This window comes from Onychostruthus taczanowskii, unplaced genomic scaffold (assembly GCF_017590055.1).
Source record: "Onychostruthus taczanowskii isolate IOZ18803 unplaced genomic scaffold, ASM1759005v1 scaffold38, whole genome shotgun sequence".
Lineage (NCBI taxonomy): Eukaryota > Metazoa > Chordata > Aves > Passeriformes > Passeridae > Onychostruthus > Onychostruthus taczanowskii.
Genome location: NW_024501237.1, coordinates 4,945,488 through 4,967,136, shown reverse-complemented (window position 1 = coordinate 4,967,136; position 21,649 = coordinate 4,945,488). Strand labels below are relative to the sequence as shown.

Genomic DNA, 21,649 nt, shown 5'->3' with positions numbered 1-21,649 from the left:
AGTAAAAGGAGAGTTGTTTGGCAACTTTAGTTGTAGCTGCTGTTCCACTGCTGTTGCTTTGCTGCAAAGTTTAATGCAAAAATGGTGGTGGGAATAGTTAATATATTATGTTTAACATTTTATGGAGTTTTGCAGTTGTAGCTGTAGAACCTGTATTCAATCTGAGCACATATCAAATGCTAGTTTTCATGAGGTTTTTAGGGGTTTTGTTCTTTCTTTTGAATTCTTTCAGCTGTATCATCTGCTATCCATAGCAGGGCAGGTGGCTGGACAGGGATGTCAGTAAGGGTAACTCAGTAATTCAATAATCTTATGGAGAGCTGTGTACCAGCACATTACAATTCAGATGCAGGGGGCCTCCATGAATCTCCTGCCTCTTGGCCAGTTGTACTGCAGTCTGCATCTTAATGGCATTCATCTTCTGGCTCCCAGCAGTGACAGCCTGTGCCTTCAATGGAGAAGCAAACTTTGCAGATAATTTATTTGGTGACTTATCTGTATATTGTGTGTGTGTGTGTGTATATATATATATATATGTGTATATATACATATATATAATTTTAAAAAATCTTGGATGTAGTTCACATACAAGCTGTGTCACACTGCATGTGCTTACCTTTCTGCATGCTCTTAAATGCCAGCTACTATGTCCTTGAGTGTGGAAGAGAGGGAATAAAACATAATTTCTGCCACTTCAGCCCACTGCCCAGATGTACAGTTATTACAGTTCCTCTTTACATACTGTAAATTATAATTAGTGCTTAACTATTCCCTAGCTTCAACCAACACTGTCTGCTTTAAAGAAACTTGTATCCTGGAAGCAATTTCTGGTTTCAGTTTCTGCTTTTGGTTTTTGTGATGCTTTTGTTTGTTTGTTTTCATTCTCCAGCTCTGAACCAGAAAACATTGCAGTATGAAAGGGGCAGTATAACTGAAATTTAAGTTAAAAATCTATTCCCTTGATCATGGGGGGGGGTGGGGGGGTGGGGAGAGTGGGAAATATGTGCAGTTTGCTATATTTAAGCTTCTTTTTGCCCAATTGCAATAAAATGCCCCTTTTTGAGCATAAAATTTCTGTCAGGAGTGTGTGTGCCTCCTGGCTGCTTGCTTGACCATTGCACATGTTCCTGCTCTGGTTTTGTGGCTGGGAGTTGCTTTAAGGGAAGGACTTAATTGTGGTGCAGCCCAGTAGCTGCTCTGGGATGCTGTGTCAGTCATGAGGTGGATTTCTGGCCCACCTTGATTTTGTCAGAAATTGTATCATGGCTCTTGGTGAGACTCTGGTCTTTAAGGCTGTGAAGGCAAGACTTTCCTGCCCATCCAGCTACTGGATTGTGTCATCTGAGATTATACACTTGTTTACGCTGCTCACCTCCGTGATGCCACAGCTGCACCACTCTCCTGTAAGCAGTGGTTGGTCCCATAGCAGAGAGCAGCTGCAGAGGCAGAGATTTGAGGTTGATTGTGCTGACAGTCCCTGTAAAAGTAAAATTTTCCATGTTCAAATTGAATATTCAATTTGGTTATAATCAATAGCTTTTTAATTCTGAGGCTCAGAAACCAGAGTACCCAAAGTAGAGTCAGGGCAAATTCACATCACCACAAACCAGAAATGGAAATGTCCCTGGAGATTTTATTAAAAAGAGCTCAAGATTTATCTGTCAATTTCTTTAGCTGATGAATAGAAATAAGAATCCTTGCAGAAGATTTCTAATATTGTTGTAGAATGGATGACTTTGGATTCTGTTCCTATTCTTAACTATACCAATGGCTTATGCTATCTCAAAGGACTGATAACAGAAGTTGTATCCATTTGACATACGGAAATGTTGGCTCTTTGGAATTCAGAAGTGCTTCACAGAGGGAAACGGTTCTGTCACATAGTTTGTTTGACTTCCTGGTCTTACTTTGTGTTTCCCCAAGAACATGTTGGTAGGTTGATTTTTGTTGTTCCTTGAAATGGCCAGCCTGGGACTTTCCCAGTATGCTTAAAGGTTGATTTTTTTTTTTTAATTTCTCTTTTTTAAAGTATTATTTAGTTAATATCTGGTGAGGTGGGAGCATGTCACTGTCAGGGTATCTGATAGCTCTCAGACCTTAGGAAGGTAGATTCTGGTGGATGTGTGGGTTTTTGTGTCAGTAAAAGTTCCTTGTGACATTTCATTGCTGTCTCTCTGTTTGATGTCTCAGTGGTCTGTTTCAAGATAGAGGTTAGAGGGGAAAAAAAAAAAAGAGGAGAAAACAGAGTCCATATTTTATAGCCACTTAATCAGATCATTATTTATGCAGTAAGGAGGCAGCATTAAATTTATAAGTAGCATAGAATTAAGTTGATTTAAGGGCTTGTGTCCAGTATTAATCTTCAAGGAAACCAGTAACAAAAAGGAAATACTGCTGTGTTCCACCTGTCTCCATATTTACTTTTTTAGTATGTTATATTTTCCCAGTTCCAAGACCTAGAAGTAAAATGGTGCTATGCATTAAAAACACCCAGCAAAGTATGGAACTGTATCTCATATATATGTACATACTTTTGTTTGTTGTTATAATAAGGGTTTTAATTATATAAATTTGTACTTATAGAGTCTGGCCATGATCACTGAACCTGAGACACTAAAGGCAAAGCAGCCTTTGTTGTGCATGTGACAGCTTGGTCATGTGGAACCAACTTCCAAGACCCTTGTGGCCTCTGGTACCAAGGCATCCTTATGGTATTCCATCCAGCCTGGTGTCCTCAGCTTCTGGACTGGCCTTTTAACTTGGTATAAGCTGCTCCAGGCTTGAGGTGACTTACATTTGTGATAAGAGATGATGCTAAAAAACCTTGGCTCCCTCACTGATTACACAAGTCACTTGGAAAATTTGGCTCACCAGCCTCCTTTGTGCTCTGACTGGCCAGTGCTACGGGGTATTCCTAGAGCTCAGGGGGGGCAGTGCTCCTGTGTTACCATGGCTGCCTACAGAGTTGTTGTGGTAGAACCAAAACTGGTTTGTCTGGCTTTATGAACCTTCAATTCCTGCTTTGTAGTAAGCAAGTTTGCAGAATTTCGACCTTGATTTGTGTCAGAAAGCTGAGCTGCTAGTCTTCATTCCCAAAAATGTCCCTTGACTATCCAAGGTAGATTTTTGAGGTTTGCATGTGTTGGTCTGTGTAGTGTCTTTGCATTTATCATTAAAAAATGGGAATGGTGAAGAATTGGCACTGTGTTGAATGTTGCATATTTATTCAAATACTGCATAACTGCTTTCTGCATGGTTGCCTGAAAAGCAATGCCCACCATGGTGACTAGGTGTTAGTCTTGGATGTGCTCTGTTGGGAATTGAGGAAACATTTAGGAAGAGGTAAAAATCATGCTGGGATGGGAGTTGTCTTTCTTGTTTTAACAAAACTGATATCTTAACTTTTCTAAGCATATTTTTTGATAATTGGGGTTTATATATATATATATATATAAATTTTGAACATCTTGTCTGGAAATTACCCTGTTCATTATATTTTTTTTTTGGAAGTAAAATACTGGCATAATTTACTGAAACCAATCTGAGTTCCACCAGTCTAGGATTTGCTAGTGCAGGGTATTTTTGCTGGCTCTATCTTCGAAGAGTTTACTTAAGTATCGAGCTGTTAGTACAAACCAAACAGGTGCTGCTTCTGAATTATGGATGATTACACAGTCACTTTAGTCTGAATAAAGGTCTGGGATAAACTGGTTGGGATATACACCGGAGTCAGCTTCAGCAGACAACCACAAATGCCAAAACCAGTATTTTTACTTTAGTGCAGGCATTGCATATATAATTTTTGATTGAGTTGGGAGGAGATAAAACAAGCTCCAAGTTTTGTATTTAGATGAAAAAAAGACTAGAAGAAACCTGGGAAACTATTGAAAAATATATGAACATATAATATGAATATATGCAGTAAATTCAAATTCCATGATGACATACTTGAGCAAAAAAGTAATTAGTAAATGAATGCAACATTTCTTATTTCACCAAAGCCAAGATTATCAAGATGTCATTGTTGATAAATTAGAATAAAACTCAAAGGCAAGTTTCAGCCTCAAATGCACTTAGCTTTGAAACAGCCTAATGTGCCAATTCTGTTCTTAAAGGAAAATAGTTTACATACCTGACATCTGAGCCCTTTAAATCCTACCCGAAGATGTGTTTAGCATGCAGAAGGGTGGAAGAAAATGTCTGAATCTTGAGAGAAAAGCTTGACAAAATAAGGAAGGGAATACAAACTAAGGCAGTCGCAAGAGAAAAACTCTTGAAGTGAAAGCTTAGAAGTAAAAAGTATATGTAACTCCTCTGGTCTCCTTAACATATTGAAGTTTAATGCTTCAATTATGCTGTAACACTGCAGAAGGGCCAGTTCAAGCTGAAGTAATTAACAGATACTGACCAAAAACTGAGGAAAAAGTCTTAAAAGCTTTTATGTATCATCCATAGCCATAATAGGGAGATGGAAAGAGAGTGAAGAATTGTTGGCAGTTTGTAAAGTCTCCTCAAATAGTTGGAATATTAGCTATAAAAGCAAGTAAATATCCAGTGAAGGGGAGGGCTTTTTGCCTGTTTCAATTCATAGATGGATTTGCAGCAGAATTTGCATAGCACTGCAGGCAGTTCTCATAACTCTTGAATGGGACATTCAATCCCTGTCTCAGTTGAGCACATTCAACTTCTAGCACTTGCAGATCCTGTGTATCACGATAACATCCTTGTCAATTCTTACACAAATATCTTCAGGGAGCACACACAGAGCCAACAAGTGATATCTCTCTCCTGGGGAGCCAGTAAAGTCCCATTTGTGCACTAGTGATGGGCTTGCTTGGAAAGTCACCAAATATGTTTAATCCAAAGTAAAATGGAGTTTTGCCATAGACTGTCATGAACTTTTGCAGATTTTGTGTTTAACATCCTTCCAGATCTGTGAATCTCACTGTTAGGGAAGGGAGAGAAAAAAAAAAAAAGACGACCATACAAATTTCATGAAGTATGCATTGTATAAAGGATAATTGATTATAAGCATATGGTACCTTTCCATGAACAGACTTGCATATGCATAAAACTTTCTTTAGAAGTAGCCTTGGAAGCATGTAGAGCTACCAAAATATCATTCAGACCACTAAATTAGACTTTCTCCTTTTCTTCCCCCTCCCACCATGTTATGGTAAAATAGTAAGAGATAAGACTAAATATACTCCTTAATTTCTTTCTTCTTGTCTTTTCCCTCTCTTCTCCCAAGAGATTTTAGGCGATCATTGTTAAACATTTTTGTATCCATTTTGGCTCCATGATGCATAAAGTGCGAAGAGGTTGCCTTCAGCTGAAAGGCGAAGGGCTGGAAGATTATTAGAAAATATAGGAAAAGAAAAACTGTATCAATGGTAGTACGCTAAGATGCTGATCACACAGCTCAACACTGATTTTGTCTTATTAGGAAAACCAAGAGCAAATTATTATTATTACTACTACTGTTATTATTATTACTACTGTTTTATTATATTTTTCTTTCAGTGGGTACCTATATGACCTCTCCTGTATTTCATGTACATCCATTGCAGAGAATTCAGGAGATTTGTGGTGGGGGAAGATCATTATTTTTCATGCATGTCATTTGTCCTCTGTTAGCTCCCCTCTGTAGGCTGGCAGCGAACTGAAACAGAACACTGGAGCAGCTCAGAATTATGTTTCTGCATTTAATCTGAGACAGTTTTGAAGTTGGCCCTAACAGGTTTGGAGTTAGCAGCATGCAGCAGCTGAAAATGTCATACTTTGGCTCTGCTGCAGGGCTAAGTCTCACTATTGCCCTTTGTTGTTCTCACATTGCATTTTATTTTTAGGTGTCATTGTTTATGAGGGCATAGAGAAGGGAGGTGAGAGAGAGAGGGAAAAGAGGGCTGTTGGGCTGTCAACATTAATATACAGAAGTAAACTGGTGAGGTGTTGGATCACTGGAGTCATCCTTGGAGATCTGGCCAGTGGGCGAATGTTAAGATCAAGTGTGAGCAGTAAATGAACATCGAGGTGTCAGCAATTTACAACAAGGTTTTCCACTTACTGATTTCTCTGCCTAACATGTCCTCATGCAGGTGATGGATATTCACGTGCTCTGTTGCAGGAAAATGTTGTTCTGATGGACTCACAGCAGGGGGGAGGATGCTTCAAAGTAAAGGGAGGGCTTGAGACAGGTAAACATGCCAGACGGAATTTCAGATGGGGTCCATCACGTTACTTTCCAGGAACAAATGTGTGGGATGCAGGAGTATTTTAAGCTACAAGTTCATTTGGACTAACAAAGTGACATGCATTTGAAACAACCGGGTAGACAGTAATTTAAAAGGTGAAGTTGATTAACCGTTTGACAGGTCGTGCTTTGGTGTCACCCATCAATCTGATAATTTAGTTACAAAGTATTTTTTGTGGTTTGTCCAAAATATCTCTGCCTCGTAGAGCATTAGGTAAGGTGGCTTCTGGGGTGCTTTGAATAAGGAAATTGCAGAAGAGTGGGAACGAAGGACACGGCTTCAGGTAGTAGTGATTGTTTTACCTGTGTGAATGTCTTGAAAGACTTGAGGACTGTAGAACACAGAAGTGTTGGATGTAGTCTTTCTGTGCTATCAGTAATAGCCAGAGCACCCCAGAGCACTCTGAAGTTTAGAGTGGTTGACAGAGTTGATTGACTGGGATAGGTTTGCCATATTCTCCCCCACATCTCCCCATCTGCTTAGCATAATCAGAAGAGAATAATTTTGCCACTTATTCACTTAAATTATTGAAATTTTGCTCCATTTGAGAGAGGAATTTCAGCTTTGGAGTGTGGTTATTTCCAGCAGTTTTGGGGATATAAAAGGAAGCTGTGGCAGAAATTCCCTTACAGGAGGAGTCCCTTTTTTTCCCTGCCAGTCTTCAGACTTATTGTAAGCATATGCATGCCTAGGGTAAAAGGGTACAGAAATAATATAATGGGAAAGATTTGCAGGATTATCTTAACTACATTTCTGTCAACGAGACCTTGTTTCTTACAATACCAATCCTAAAACCTTTCTTCATTAAAATTTTAAACCACTCAACTCCAGAGGAAAATGCTTTGGTTTCTTTCCTCCTTAAAAAGTAATGTGCATGTGTCTACTGAAATTGCACTGTTATATTTAAAAATACCTTAACAGGCTGCTTTCTAATGAGCAGGTTTTTTCTGATAGTGCACTTTTTCTAGAGCAGTGGAACAGCTCATAAATAGTTAATTGGAACCATGGCTCAACTTGTGTACTTGAGTAACAGCCTTGGTGGGGAACTTCTCAGTCGTGCAGACAGGACACTGCAGCCTTATCAGCAATAGGAGCAAGATGTCAGATTTTCAACAGGAATAGGAGACACCAACAAAATTTGCCATCTACTTCTAATTAAGTATAGACTTGAAGTTCATTTGCTCAAGACAACAGTATCCAAAGTAATCTGTATTTTTTTTCTGTGAACTTCATCTTTTCAAGGCATAATGCCTATTGGAATAAATTTGGAGTAAGTTAAAATGTTGAAGCCTTTTCTCTTTATGTAAGGTTCTGGTTTTCTTCTGTATCATCTGGATTTCAACTGTCCAGTTTATCCCTGTCATCTCTTTTGCAGCATTGGAATTTAAATATGTATATCATGTTTTGTTAGTAATGTGTCAGTGAATTGAATTACTCTCCATTCTTAATGAAAGCTCTTCAGGTTTAATGAACAAAGAAATAATGAAAAATATAATAACCCAAGCCTTAATATTTTCTTGATCACAAGTCAAGCCTTCTATATAATTTATTAAAGTAGCATAATGTCCTTACATTTGAGGTCAAGATTTTGCAGGCTTAGCAGAGATTTTTATGCATAAGGGAAAGATGAAACTTTAAAAATATTATTTCAGCAGTTTCATAATTTAGGATTGTGACCTCATGCTCTAAGAATAATTATGGTGCATCACGATCAGCAGTTTATCAATATTCATTCATGGACTTAGGCTCTCTTCATATCATAGTTTGTTGGGTGGGTTTTTTTTCTTTTCATGCAACCATAGTAACTTTAAAATAGATGCTAAATGCCTTAAGGAGCATGGGCAGTTGCATTATTTGTGGATTGTGCTTTAAGCAGTATCTACAATATTTATAAAAGCCGCTGTTACTCTGTTCTTTCCCTGAATTTTTGTGCAGTTGTTGTACCTTTTGCTGCCAGGTGGGACCAGTGTTTCTAAGGACCTCTCACAGTGATGTTTGCCAGCTCTGTTTTCACTGTGGCCACTGTGAATTTGAATTTGTTGTAGCTGCCTATGCAGTTCCTGCAGAAATTTGAGGCAGTAGGAGGAGTTGCCATTAGTTTAAGCTGAAACTGTAATGGCAGTAAAGGCTAAGTACACATGTGAGGGTCTGTGGCTGTAAATTCAGCGGTGTTGCACCAGTCCATTGTCAAGATGGTCAAATGCTGAGAACCAGCTGCAAGGAAAAGTCAAATCAATGAAGTGAGCACTTCACCAGTTTATTAAAATTTCTATGTGTCATCTTTAATAAAGCATTAAATGCAGGTTTCTGACCTACCCAGCCAAGACCAGCAGGCAGCAAAACAGCGCAAGCTACTTCTGACTGTCCTGTAAATGCTACAGAGAAGAGCAGTAGAGGCATTTGGGGTTCTTCTGGTCAGAGAGCACCACCCGGCCTGACAAAGGCAAGACTGTTTGCAGGCATCAAGGACAAGCAGATGATTCCTCAGGAGTTCAAGCATGCAGACATTCAACTCTACAAAAAAGAATAGAGCTCATGCCTTGGAAAATGATGTATTCATTCGCTTCTTGCAGGAAAAAGAAACTTCTACCTTTGCTGGAATAATGGTCATCTGACTGGAGGTTTAGCTTGGTTGAGGAACAGTTAATGCATTTTTTCAGCCAAGGAAATCTCAGAAAAGCTGAGAATAAAGGCCTGTATATTTTCTTTGTCAAGAAAACCAAAGCCTGTAATACCATTAATCTCAAGGGTTTCTTCAGGCTTCAGCAAAATCAGCTGTTTGGGCAAGCAGTTGAGTAGGCAGCTCTGGTGTGTACTTTCAGCTGGGGCAAAGCATCACAGCTTTCCTCCTTGAGACGAGCACAAGGCTTCATCCCTGCCCTGACCCACCTTGGTATCTTGTAGGCAGGGCTGCTTCTTGACCTGTTTGGTGACTGTGCTAGGGGAAACTGCACCCTGTGTCGCAGGGTTGGGGGAATTTCCAACATTTTGCATCTTGTCCAAGGTTGTGCAGCCGATGACCTGCAGCCTGCTGCTCTCTGCCAGCCACTGCAGTTGGTTTCTGAAGGGCTGAGAGCAGGAGGGACTGACTCCCCACGTTATTCTGCCAAACAAGTTGGCCTGAGCACTTGTGTGAGGCAAACTTGAGGTGCTGTTTCAGCCTCGCTCTGCTGGGAGACGTTCATGGGCTTGACATTTGTAGGCAATTTGTGCTGCTCCTGCAGCAAGTTGCCTGAGCGCTGCTGCACTTGACAACACAGTCACCAGCGAGGGTAACAAAAGGCAGAGCAGCATTTGTGAGATTAAAGCAGTGTTTCTGGAATGAAAGAAGCGTTGAACTTCAAACAAGTGCTTGGTATGCATTTACTTTTATTAAAATTCCTCTGTATGACTGTGAAATTTGGATAACAGCCTCACTTCTCTCAAGCATTAGTGAGTTCCTCTTGAACTGTCTTTTGAGTCCTTGCTGGTGTAAAAAGCCTGGAAAAGGGTTTGGCAAGTTCTTGCAAGTGTGTTTAAGTAGCTTAGAAACACTGTTTTTGTAGATGCAGGAGCACAGATACAGATTTGCAAGGGAAGGTATGGACAGTGTACTGAAGCTGCTTTGTTTGGGCTCATTAAAATCAGAGTGGCTCTGAGGAAAGTCCAGGAAATACTGCAAAGGTGTCTTCAAGGAAAGTCCACATTTGGAGTCCAAAACCACAAAAAAAGACAATAGTGCTCTCCAGTGTGGTTAAGCTTTTGCAAATCCGATAACTAGACATCTATAGACAAATGCAAAAGTGGAACTCTTTATTTGGGGAAAACAAGCAAGAACAGGTGAATCAGATGAGTATCTGATAACAGATAACATGCTGCAAAAAGTTCCTGGTTTACAGTAGCAAGTCCAGCAGACCCCTAGACAGAGCCTAAGGAGATCTTTATGTAACTGAGCTATCTGTGTGTTCCCACCTAATAAGTTTTGAATGTCAGCCAACTCCAACTAAATTTGACAGTGGGTAGCTATTACAGCCATTCCATTTTAGCTGTTATCTCTTACCGGTTCCATTAAAATAAGTGACTGGAAGGAGGAAAGGCACCCAGTTAGTGCCCCCACTAGAGGAAAGGGGCTAGTTGGTGTTTTTATCCTGTTAAATGTTGCAAGCAGGAGGGAGAAAGACCCAGGAAACAAAGTTTCATTATTCTTGTGAATGACAATAATTTTTTTTAAATAGCAAAGCATTTTTATACACTTTAGAGCGCTGCTCTTTATTTTGTGTACGTTCTTTAGGAACATGAAAAATAAATATAGAAATAGGAAGCTCTAGGTTTCTCCTCTTTGTGACAGCAGTGGTCTGCCATGTCAGGAGCTGCAGGGGTGAAGTGGTCTGAAGCCTGAAGGTGTGCAGATGGGGACTTCTTGGATCCTCCAGCTGTGTGCTAAAACTGAGTTATGCTCTGGTTGCTGCAACATTTGAAACCATGGGTGCTCAAAGCTTACTCTTTGTTGAGTCATCTTTCTTCCCCAAGTGCTTATTCTGCGTATTGCACACCTGTTTTTAACAGAAATAATTTTGGTGGCTACAGGAGGCAGGGCGGGGTGGGGGGGAGGGAAACAGATTGCTTTAGAATAGGCAGAAATTCAAAGCCAGGTTAAATGGGGTTTCAGCAATGTGGTCTAGTGGAAAGTGCCCTTGCCCATGGCAGGAGGTTGGCACTAGATGAGTCCCAGGGTCCCTTCCAACCCAGTCCATTCAGTGATTTGATGATACTGCTTAATGAAGCAAAGAATGTGTCACCAGGTTCTTTGGTTTTAATTGGGTCTGTGTGGGACCCGTTTTGTCAGTGAGTAATAATATTTGTGGTATAACAATGAATGCAAATACTGCAGTTCTTGCTAAAGGAAATTGAAAGTTTGTGCCACAAACAGGCTGCGTAAGTGAGTTCTGGGGGAGGGGGGGGTGTGATGGATTAGCAGGTAATAATGTTTGCTCACTCTGCTATACACCTTGATTTTTGTATAACTTGTATAAATTTATGCATAAGCACTTCGTTATGCGCACTTATAAAATCTGTCTGCCTCTACAGTAGTGTGCTTTTGTGCATTAAAAGTTAAACATCCTTTTTCTGACATGGGAGGGATGGTGGTATTTTTAATTATTGTACCAGCTCTTATTCCCACTGAAGTTAAATGCAAGCTGCCTTCCAAAATCAAGGCCTGCTATACATTGCAAGAGAGTTCTGGCAGGATGTAGCAGAGGATTTAGGAGATGAGTGGGGCTGTGTTAGTTGTTGAACATAACTCTCCTGGTCTGTGCTTTGCTTAGTGCTCCCATTTTCCTGTGGTCTTTGCTATCTGGGTTTCAGCTGCTCAGCTGGAGAGAGTGGTAGGTACAGTCCTGTGTATCATTAGTATGTGAGCAGTAGAGTGAATTTCAGCTGAATAAAAATGAATTCTTTGACTTGCAATTGTGAACGTTTCTAGTTTGCCTTGACAATCCTGTCAAGACAAATTTGAACTTTGTCAGCAATTGTGATTTCTTGTGGGAGAATTACCAAAAGCCTTTGCTCTAGGTATCAGTCAGTGATTGCAGCCTTCATCTGCTATTTGACCAAAATTTTCCATGGCACTCAGCAGGCTATTACTTGTCACTCTGACATATAATGGAGGAGTATTTTAATTGATTTAAAAGTTAAAATTTATGGTTACTTAATACAGTATAGCTGTATTACATGTCAGTGGTTATACTTGCTGTGAAAATAGAGGAAGGGGAGTTGAAAGGACTTGGGGTTTAGAACATTTTTAAAACAGATGCCATTGATTTTACCTTCTACTTTGAGGAGCTATCAATAGAGTTTTTATTTAGTTAATAGGAGCAGAGGTTTCCTATTATGTAATTATTGTTGATTTTAAAAGAGATTCTGGAATGTTAACTGTGCATCTAGTTTCTGAAACTGTTTCTTGCAAGATTCAATAGTATTTCTGCTCAAAATTCTTTGCTTTTATGCCAAACTTTGAATAACTGCATGTTTGATCTGATGTTTAGATGTTCTATCATCTAAACTGCTCCTCTAACATAGTTTCCAGGTGCCCAAAATAGGTATTATTATACATAAATCCAAGGGTTATGTGAAATTGAAAATTGTAAGTCACCCTGAAGGCTGTACAGCATGAGTGTAGTCGGTGCATTTGCACACATTCAGGTTATGTATATGTGGAGTGTGGGATCAGATGCTCTGGATATACTGTCTTCCTAATTGCACTCATGGGTACAAGTATGCAGTGGCTTTCTAAATGGTGATGATGAGTTTAAACCTTCTTTTTCTCTGTGTCTATTTCAAGACAAGCCCTTTTGCAAGCAAATGAAGAGAGGAAGGCACTACAAAGATGAGTGACTTGCATTTGTCTTCTCTCCACCCTGCCCATTGTCAACTTACCTGACTTCCTAAATTGGAAGAAGTATGGAAAAGAATATCTGTATTCCTTCCACAGGAATAGGATGGGAAATGGGGCTGTTGAATACTCATTTATATATCTCTCTTTTGGCTCACACTGCCTGACCCTTCACATAAACGACAGGCAAGGGAAAACAGAAGAACTTGAAGTGTGCAAGTAAATGTGGCAGTTGACAATATCACCACCAACAGGAGTGAACTTACCTTGGGGTAAATACAAGAGTAAGGATCTCTGCAAATTGTCACTGTAAGTGGAGGTGGGACAAGTGGGAAGTGATGTCCCTGTCTGAACTGGAGCTGCTGCTTGCTTGTGTGCTCTGCTAATCATCACAGATTTTAAAAGCATTTATGAAGCTGGAGAAGGCTGTTTCACCTGTGACAAAATTCACAGGTTGGACTGGAATCATGATTGCTGGAGGGGATCCAATTGCAAACTGTTGGTAAGCATCCTGAGAGCCAGAGAGACTGGGAAGGAAAGTGATACTTTAGGCAAGACAGGATTAGTAAAGATAGATGTGGAAATCCTATCTTCTACTTTTAGGAAGGTGTTTGGTTTGGGCCATGAGACCAGGATGGTGGAAAAAACAAATTTACAAACTACCTCCATATCTGTATACCCAGAGCTACAAGAGTCATCCTGTTTCATGTATCAAGTAATAGTGACATGCATTAAAACACAAACAGGTTGAATTTCCTAAAAATGGAAAAAGGAAAGTGAAAAGGAAGCCATCATTATTTCAAATAGTGGTTTTAGAAGTTGACAGATGTTTCAAAATAATGTGACTATTAGTCTTTTAAAATACCTGTTGATCAGAGATGATGGTAATGTTGGAGTTTGTTTCTCACCGTATCATCTGAAGCCAGTGCCAAACTGGAAACTTCCAGTAAAATATTAATACCTGTGCCTAATCTTACTAGGGATTATTACTTTTTTGATTAGTGAGATCATTTTAGGGGGTTTATTTATTTTTTTCCAATCTTCCTTTTACAAGTATTCACAGAATTCCCTGCATCTTGCAGGATACTCAAGTCTGTTATTGTCAGGAATTTCTCTGCTAAGACTCAGGGGCTGGAGTCTTAGCACTGAGTTCTGTGTTGGCGCTTCATACTGAGTGATACTGTGAGCTGCCTGTTGCTTTTCATTCTCCTCTGCGTCCTGTTTAGGAAGTTTAGATTGGTGTGCAGACCTTCCTACTTCTCTTTTCTGTTCCAGTGTGGTATTTTAATATAACAAACACTAGTGCTATAATTCCAATACCCTTTCAACATCCACCATAATTTTGTCTTGGTGGATGGGGGCAGATGCGGGCATAAGGGCGTTAAAAGACCAAACCCACCACTCCATTTTCCCCTTGGATTTTTTCAGATCAAGCAGTAATTATACATGTTGCCTTCCTAAGCCTGTGGGATTGCTCTTATGAGTAAAGGTCTGCCATACTGGGGCTATTATGTGACAAGTTGGAAAATAGCCTTTGTTCCCATGGTAACCTTTTTTTGTGCTTTGGTGCATTTTTTCCCTATGGTTTCATGGTTGCTCTGGAGGTTTTTCTATTGTGGTATTTTAATCCCCAGTAGACAGTGGATGGCAGTTCAGTTTACTTTTTGCTGTTATGAAATAATTTAATTTTGAAAAAAATTTATTTGATTATGGAACTCTTGTAAACTTTTTATGTTGTGGTTAGGGTATTAATGGTGTGGTAGCTTTCTCTGTAAGCATGTCATGCACTCAGAAGTCAAAGCAAACAGTTGGTAATAGGAAAGTATGTCCAACTGGACCAAGTGCTTCTGTTGTAAACTAATAGTTTTAATACAGTTATTCTTTTAGTACTTTTGGGGCCAAGCTGTTGCCAGGCATACCAGGTAGATTTTTGTCTGCAGCAGAATGACATTTCTTAAGGTCATTAACAGTCAATACTCTGGTCATCAATGTCATTTCAGGTTGATGTAATAAGGGTTTCATAAAATAAGCTTTCAAACAAAGGAGGGTGTTTTTAGGAGTTGCTTGTTTAGACTCTGAGGGAAGAACTTCAACTAAAGTTGAGAGCCTACTTTTAAAAGGAGGCATTTTAAAGAGCTGCTTTTATTACTGGTAGCATCTCCCTGCATTTGCCTTCTTTATGCATTTTTCTCCCTTGCTCATTCAGTTTTCTTTGTCTTGGAAGCTTTCAGTAGCAGAGCAATGTACTTGTGCAGTCTTGTCTTGCTTGAAATTCCTCATGGTTGTGATTTCCCACTGGTGCCCCCATCAGCAAGTGAGCCTCACTTGAATCATGGCATTTTATGCAGCTTTAAAATGTTTCTGACTGAGAAGGCAGCAGAGCCTCACCAGGTAAACACTACTGTGCCCTGGTAGGAGAGTTACCAGGGTGCATAATGGCTCACATAGCTTTCAGTAGTGGAAAATGACATGGTGCTATGAAAAATTGGATCTTCCAAGCTGTGTGTCTCCTCCTAGTTAGGGCAGGTGAGCAGGTGAAGGAAAATAAAGAGTTAAATGTACTCCCTGCCCCCTTAAGCAGACTTTCAATAATTAACCAGATAATTTTCCAGATAAACTGTTCCTGCCTTATCTTGCTATACATAGCAATTTATAATCAGCAGCACAAACACCAGCATTGCATGCATTTAAACTGCACTAATTCTATAAGTGGGCCAAATATGAAAAGTTAGAGAAAATGCACTGTGAGGCTCACTGGAGTTCTCTGCCTTCCAAAGCCAAAGGCTTAATCCTGGTAGGAAACTCCCCTTTTAGGTTAACCATTCAATTTCAATAGATAACTATATCTATGTACTGAAAAACCTGCAGAGCAAGGAAATTTTATTTCCCTGGGGCAGTTGTGTCTTGGTAGGTTGTGACAGCAGTTAGAGGAGAAAAGTGCATTGCAGAAGAGAAGTAGGAGGATGTTATACTTCTCTGATCACTAAATTACTGGGTAAAAATTAGTTTTATTTCCCTAGGAAGTAAGTGCTCCTCACTTTCAGTCCATCAGAACACACTTTTGTTGATGCTTAAGTTTATATTTTTCTGTAGTCAACCAATTATTTGGAGGTAAAATTTGGACTGCCAACTATAGTTGCTACCAAAATATTTCAGTAGAGGAGGTCAAGGAAAAGTCAAGGTTTACGGCTGGATGGAGGAAAGTGCTGAGTCCTGTCAGCATCCACTAAGGTAAATGGGAACTGAAGGAGCATAGCACACTTGCTTCATTTTGTAAAATCAACATATGCCTTAAGGTTAAGCTAAATACAGGAACCTGTTCACTTTGACTGCAGCACAGATTCTATTTGCCGAATAAACACTGGAACTTAAATGCTTTTTTTAAAACCTAAGTGCATCTTTTTAGATTTGGTGGGGCTTGGAAAAAAGGTTGGAGCCTTTTCTATTAGTGCATGTCAGAGTTTGCTTGTTATCATAATTAAGATCCAGGTATGAAAGTGTGATGTGTGACCCTTAGGCATTGCTAAATAAAGTAACTTCAAGGGAAAGCTGGGGCTGCTGAGGAGAAACACCATCCAGGCTCTCAGCTTGCTTTTTCCTAACTAAATGCACTTCCTTTCTAATTCCTACATGTTCCATCATACTAAGCATTTCTTAAGATTGTAGTGTTTGAAGTTCAAAGAATTGAAGGGCTTCTGTCTTGAAATACAAAAGCTCTGTGCTTTAAAAAAAAACAAAACCTAAATAACTAATTGAGACTGACCACTAATTTAAATGTAATATCACAGCTACTGAATTCTCTTTGTTGGGGTTTGTTGTTTGTTTGTTTTTGTTTTTTAAATTTTTTTTAAAATACACCCTCCAAAGAGGGTAAATGTTGCTCTGCCTGCTCTGGAAGTGTTGCTGCTGAGGCTCAGGGGTGTTTGGGTTCCAGCAGGTCTTCCTTAGCTCAGTGTTCCGGGGTCCCACGTGACTGCCTTCTCCAAAATTCTGATCATTTCATCTCTGCGCCTTTTCACTTCTCTGTGCTTTCTTGGTCTGCTGACAAGAAGATTGGTTTATATACTCTGACATTTAAGAAATACCATTTTCCAGCCTGCTAATCTGCTTTATTCAAGTTCTTGTAGGAGAGAGCCAGGGTTCCTTCCTACAGTGATGCTCTTTAAAAATTCAGGTTATACAACACAAACTGATGCTGGTAACATCAGTATTGACAATTAAAGCAGGCAGCATGGAGCAGAATCTGGGAGATGATACATGGCACTGGGGGAGGTTGTGACTACCATCATTGTGAGTGAATTGGTTTAATAAATAATCTGCTGGACAGGTTTTGGCCAGTATGTCACACTGTAAAGGAGTAATAGCATTATCTTGGGCAGTGAAATTATTGTTACTATGTGGACATGCACAAAAATAATGGAGGTAATATGAAGAGGAAATGGTTTCTGTGCTGTCTACTACTGAGGGAACAAAGAGTCAGAGAAAAAAAGGTACTGGAAGAGCTGCTAAGAGAAGGGGAATACCCAGCTCTTGTTTTGGGCCACAGGTAGGTTATTTGCAGTATTTCCAAGTGCAGAGTTGACTATCATGTTTTTAGGTGCTAGTTCCCAGCAGAAGATGACTCCAGGGAGATTATACCCCTTCAGAAATGAAATGAGAGGGTAGAAGTAAACTGCTGGCAGCCTCTGCATCTTGAATATCCTGATTATTCTTCCTCTTACAGTTACTTTTTTTCCTTCTTATGGTAAAAATATGATTCTATAATCTCAAATTATTTTTACCTTTGTTTTTGCATACCTTTATTTATTGAGGCATACCTGAGTTCCTTCTGTTTGTTTTACTGCCAGAAAATTTCAGTATTAAAAAGAAAAGTCAATGATGTGGAATTAAAAAGGACTCATCTAGATCTCATAATAATAAAAAGGTTTGGAACAAATTACTTTGGAATACATATTGTGGCTTATGCTTCTTTGGAGTGCTTCGTTTTATCATCAGAGAGGCATCATTTGTTTAAACTCTGCTCCTGTATGACATCTGGTTCGAAAAGCATAATAACCTATATAATCAGCTTTTAAAATGCTGGATTATCTGTGGGTTTATTGACTCTTCTTTACAAAATCTGTTATTTCTAATTAATTCTCCATACAACTATTACTAAAGCCAACTCTGAGAGACACAAATGAGCTTGATGGCAATGGCTAGTCAAGGTCAGCATTTAACTGCCAGCATTTGCACTGTTAGGGATAATAAATCAGGCTTATTCTCAATCACATACCCTGCAATGTGACAAATGTTACTGGAGCCTTTGAAGCAACCATTTTACAAATCATTTAGGAGATACATTTGGCATTGTTAGACCCTCTGTGCTGCCCTTGGCTGTAACAGCATTGGGATAAAATATGCTTTGGTAGATTTCTCTTTGAATCCTGTGGAGTTTTATGAGAGGGGTGTTGGGAGTGTGTTTGCCTATTCTTGTCATTGTATTAGAAATAATGAGAGAAGCATGAAAGCAACAACACCTGACTAACCTATGGGAGCCACTGGCTTCTGAAAATGAGAATGAGTAGCCAGCTCTTTGGCACTATTTCACATTTCTGGTGTTTTCAGTTGGGAGTTTATATTGAAACTAGCTTGCATCCCACAAGGAATGACCTGCTTCAACAACAGTCTGTGTGTAAAAGTTTTTTTAAAAACCATGTTAAATATCAGAGCCATAGGGTGTAGGCTCTGATTTAGCTTTGGGGAAATACAGTGTTTTCACTCAGTCTGAATTTAAGATTGAAACCTGCTGTGGCCCACATATGCCATTAGATTTAGCATGTCATTCAAATAGATATTTGGCACTAGGCTAATTATCTTCCAGGGAGTCAATTGTAAAGTTTCTAATATTTTTATGGTATTCATTCTTACATGGATCAACTCTTAGATATTCCAGAAGAGAGAATGACTTGTTACTTAACTAACTTGGAGTATTGTAACTAAACTTCTCATCTGGAGCAAAAAAATCAAACTTCACTCCAAAAAAAAAAGAGCAAAAATTAACTTAATGTAGATATCTCTGTTATAATCAACTGACTTTAATGCTGATATTTTGCTTATTAAGTGTTACCTGGCTATAACTTTTCCCATATGCCAGTTTATATTAAGCATTTTACTGGCCAAAAATTTACAGCATGTTGATGTGGAAAATTAATGCAAAGGAAATATTTAACTTGGAGCATGCATGAGAACTAATTTCAGTGTGAGGGGTTTAGTGCAGTTTTTCTGCCTGTGCATAGTATAGAATAAAGGGCTATAATGATTAATAAAAAGAATTGGTTTAATGAAAGTGATGAATAAATGAAGTTTCTTTTTATTCATCCACACCGGATGTCTGGCCTTGAAATAAAGGCCAAGGGGTAGGTTCTTCATCAGTCACATATTTTTCACAGTGGTCACTGAGGAAAGGGATGACAACCTGAAAAGAGAGATTTAGGAGGAAAAAAGGTACAACCATCTTTGTGTGCCTTGTTTGGAAAGAAAAGCTTCCATGGAGAGAATGAGTTATCCTGAAGTTTAGCTTGTGATTTGAGCATATTTTTGGGCTCAGCCTTTTATTATTTGCACCACTTTACCTTTGTGTGAGGAATTACACAAATATGGGTGAAAGAGAACATAAGATTTTTTTAAAAAGCCAAACATTGTTCATTGAAGGCAATCATGGCCAGAGCTGGCACAATTTGGAGGAGATTGAAGTACCAACAGCAAATATCAATGTTTCTTTGCAATAAAGTATTTGAGAACAATTCCATGTTTGATGCTCCTGTTAAGAATGAAAATCCCTCATCTGTGTTTTAATGTATTCCACTTGTAAACTGAATAAAAGAATGAGTTAATTTGATTTAATTCCAGAATGTTAAGCTTCCAACTGTGATGCTGTGGCTGAGTAGCTGAATACCTACTTTGTATTCAGGCTGTACCTTCCAGTTGTACTCAAGTCTTCAGTAGAGAGGAGCACTGTATAAAATATGCTATAGATTGCGTCTTAGGTAGGCATTTAATAATAGTTGTGGATCAACTGGTGTCTTAATTTGTCTTTGCTGACTTTTTTTTAACCTAATAATTCTGTGAAAGTGCAATTTTGTAGGGTAGCTTGTATCTAAAAAAAGGTTCTCCCACCTTCTGCAAATCCTACATGACAATTTATTTTCAACTAAAAATAATACATAATTACATATATATATATGCAGTATGTATATATAGAGAAGCATGTGCGTGTATATATAAAAATAAAAGTCATGCACACTGCTGTGACACCCTGGAAACCTCCATTTCTCTACAGGAAAAGCTCTCTAATAAAATTACCTCTTTTTTAGATATTAAAAAAAAATACACTGACCTCTTTCAGAGTAGAAAGACTAGGAAAGTTTTTGCCAGTCTTACGAAGAAATGGGAACACACAACATCAAAATTAAAAATCCCCTGAGACATTTTGGTTTTATGTCAGAATTGAAATATTTTCCTTCTCAGGCAAAATACTGATGTTTGCAATGAAAGAAAGAGAATTTTCAAGGTGAGTTTTCCAGGTTATTGGAATTTTCTCTAGAAAGCAGACACCTTTTGAAGGATTTTGTTTAATGGGAGGTCTAATTTTTTCATGCAGTGTGGAACGTGCTGGAGGGAGAAAGTCCCTTTCTTTGCCTTAACACATCAGAGCTGAATACCAGCACAGCCTTGGCAAATCCTGGAAAAGTAACTTTTCCTGAGGATAAATTAATGCAGTGTGTGCAGGTATGACTGAGACTGGAGCATGCAGAACTTATTTTAACATGGATTTGGTGAGGCTTTCTCTCTTAACAGATGAGCTAATGCCATCACCTAGCAATTATCAAGTAGTGTGATGTTATGTAATGAGAGTATAAATAGTACAAGGACTAAAACTAGTAAATCTAACAGACTAGTGAGCAGACAAGAGCAGGAATGAATACTGTTTGGAACATTTTGATTAACATCTGAACCCTCTCATTTAAGCAGACATTTAGATTTGATGTTGCAGTAAAGCTGTAGGCCTGGGGAGCTGTGGCCCTTCATTTGGAGTGACATTTGAACTGTGTCCGCTAGATAAATCACTTGGACTCTGCACACTTCTTTAAAGCAAGTTAGAAATTTGGAAAAAGGCAAAGAGTTCATACTTGAGATTTCTTAAGCAAGCTCATTAGCTTATATTTGAATTAGGACTACCTGTGGACTTCATTTCCCAGTGGCTGATGGACAAATAGCCTGTGACCTGCAGTTTGAACTACCTGATAATTGTCCTACTGGTGGGAAGTCTTTCAGGGTTGTTTTTGTACTTGTTTGGCAGCGTTCAGAGAGATAACATGTAAGAAATGCAAGCGGTCATGTTTACCTGGAGAAGAGAGGCTGTGTGGAAGGAGATACTCTCTCCAGCCCCATGGAGACATGGGAGGGATCCAAAGCTTTCCTCTCCTTCAGGATCTGGCATGTTTCTCCAAGCATGCCCACTGCATTAGGGTGGCATTTCCAGTTCCTGGGGGAAGAAGGGAGGGAGGAAACTCACAGGGTCAGGAAATGTGACTTGTTTTTGAAAAGTATTGTCCTTGAGAGTTGCCAGTGGAAAATGTTTCCTAAAGGGTCCCTGTAGTTTAAGACAGAGGTAGATGATTGGAGCAGGCTTGCAAAGTGCATTGCTCTACCAAACTTGAGGATGGTCTGAACCTCCAGTGCTGCTTTTCTGGCACCTACAGGCATATGGGAAGATCTTCTGCACTTGCAGAATGTACAGAGGCTTCAGAACTACATGGGAAGTAAGCTGCTAAATTGCAGGAATATCAGAAATAATCTCATGAGCTACTGCAGTGGTAGGCAGGAGCACAGACAGGGGAGTACATACCAGCTTGCTGCACTACTTCATCAAATGGCCTTAGAGCTTTCCCCACAGGTACTCCTTAGCTGTGAAGGCTTCAAACAAATAAAGAAACAGAAAATATATAGCTGCCAGGTTGCTGCCAGAATTGTTTGTTAG

At 39.2% G+C, this 21,649-nt stretch overlaps 1 protein-coding gene across 5 annotated transcripts in view; it reads left to right on the top strand.

Moving 5' to 3' along the window:
• The window catches only part of NR3C2 (nuclear receptor subfamily 3 group C member 2), a 190,781-nt gene that overhangs the window by 88,917 nt on the left and 80,215 nt on the right, over nt 1-21,649 (top strand). The window lies entirely within an intron of this gene.